A 1220-nucleotide genomic window follows, 5' to 3' on the forward strand; every position below is an offset into this window, starting at 1 on the left:
CCTCCATCCGGATCATCTGGGACTGGACCCAGATCATACGGCTTCAGTGCCAACCTTCTGATGCCTTTGTGCTTCAATTACCCGGATGATCCGGACCCCGACCCAGATGATCCGGCCAAACATTGCTGCAACGCACGGTTTTGCCTATAACTTTTGCATACGACCTCGGATGGGTCAATTTTTATATCAAAATCATCTGTTTCGACGAGACGAAGAACTTTGCAGTTGTAAATTTTTCCATCTGAGGCCGTCTTAATTAGGTTTCATGTCATTCTTTAATCTGGTGTCAATACGAGCATCTCTAAGATTGGCATAACTTTTGCATCCGAGCTTCGTTTTGGACCATCTCTATATTTATTTCGATCGGCTTGAAGAGAGCCGTCCAGTGGTGACACGAACTCTTAATTCTAACATGATCTCATTATAGCCTCAAGTCACTCTTTGCGATCATGCCATTTTCGAACGTCAACAAACTGGGTGATCATAAAGATGCTCTACAGGTATATCCGAAGGTGTTTGTTGAGTTGGCATGGATCAAGATTGGGATTTGTCACTCCGAGTATCAGAGAGGTATCTCTGGGCCCTCTCGGTAATACACATCATAATAAGCTTGCAAGCAAATGACTAAGAAGTTAGTTATGAGATGATGTATTATGGAACGAGTAAAAAGACTTGCCGGTAACGAGATTGAACTAGGTATGAAGATACCTACGGTCGAATTTCGGGCAAGTAACATACCAACAGATAAAGGGAATTACGTATGTTGTCATAACGGTTCGACCGATAAAGATCTTCGTAGAATATGTAGGAACTAATTTGGGCATCCAGGTTCCGCTATTGGTTATTGAAGGGAGAGGTGTCTCAGTCATGTCTACATAGTTCTCGAACCTGTAGGGTCCACATGCTTAACATTCGTTGATTATATAGTGTTATATGAGTTATATGATTTGGTGACCGAATGTTGTTCAGAGTGCTAGATGAGATTATGGACATGGCGAGAAGCTCCGGAATGGTCCGAAGGTAATGATTGATATATAGGACGATGGTATTCAGACACCGGAAGAGTTTCTGAGTACACCGGATAGTCATCGAATCGCCGGAAGGGGTTCCGGGCACCCCCGGGAGGTATATGGGCCATATGGGCCAAAAGAGGGGAGCACCCCAGCCCACAAGGGGCTGGAGCGCCCCTCCTATGGTAGCTGGCCTTGGGGAGAAAAGGA

Source organism: Triticum dicoccoides, chromosome 5B (assembly GCF_002162155.2).
Source record: "Triticum dicoccoides isolate Atlit2015 ecotype Zavitan chromosome 5B, WEW_v2.0, whole genome shotgun sequence".
Lineage (NCBI taxonomy): Eukaryota > Viridiplantae > Streptophyta > Magnoliopsida > Poales > Poaceae > Triticum > Triticum dicoccoides.